Below are 202 nucleotides of genomic sequence, written 5' to 3'. Positions count from 1 at the left end.
TCTGTCCCAACACCGGGAGTAACTGAGACTAGCGGGACCAGGCACACAGGAACTCTGCCAGCCCAGTGGCTCAGGTTGCTTCCAGTCTGTCTGGGCCAGCCAGTGCCCCGAGCAGACCTTGGGCACAAACTCTGCAGTCATTTCCAAAACACCCAGAGGAAGCTCCACTCCCAGTTGCTCTAACAAGCCCAGGGTCACAGGA

Source organism: Mastomys coucha, chromosome X (genome assembly GCF_008632895.1).
Source record: "Mastomys coucha isolate ucsf_1 chromosome X, UCSF_Mcou_1, whole genome shotgun sequence".
In the NCBI taxonomy this organism is placed as follows: Eukaryota; Metazoa; Chordata; class Mammalia; order Rodentia; family Muridae; genus Mastomys; species Mastomys coucha.
The sequence above is the reverse complement of the archived record's forward strand: the minus strand, read 5'-3'. Positions refer to the sequence as shown.